Source organism: Triticum dicoccoides, chromosome 1A, assembly GCF_002162155.2.
Source record: "Triticum dicoccoides isolate Atlit2015 ecotype Zavitan chromosome 1A, WEW_v2.0, whole genome shotgun sequence".
NCBI lineage: Eukaryota > Viridiplantae > Streptophyta > Magnoliopsida > Poales > Poaceae > Triticum > Triticum dicoccoides.
Genome location: NC_041380.1, coordinates 367,142,962 through 367,143,301, shown reverse-complemented (window position 1 = coordinate 367,143,301; position 340 = coordinate 367,142,962).

Genomic DNA, 340 nt, shown 5'->3' with positions numbered 1-340 from the left:
CACCGATACATCGAGCGCTCTAGTCATGTCTCCTTGCCACACACAAACTTGACATGTGCCCTCTAACGTTCTGGTAGGCCAGTCACCCTATATCTTTGACTTGCACACACACACACACACAATTTCGATGGCTCTCTTCATCGATCTCGCACCACCCACTTGATCCTCTCTTCGACTCTATCGATAGCTATGACCCCTCCCTCTCTTCTCGTAGATTGCCCGACCCTCTATGTATGATATGGATAGGCCTCCATTTCACACACATTGCATGCAAAATTTTGTTTGAGATGTCATCGACACATATTCCCACAAATAATTCATGAAATCAACCCCTCACCCC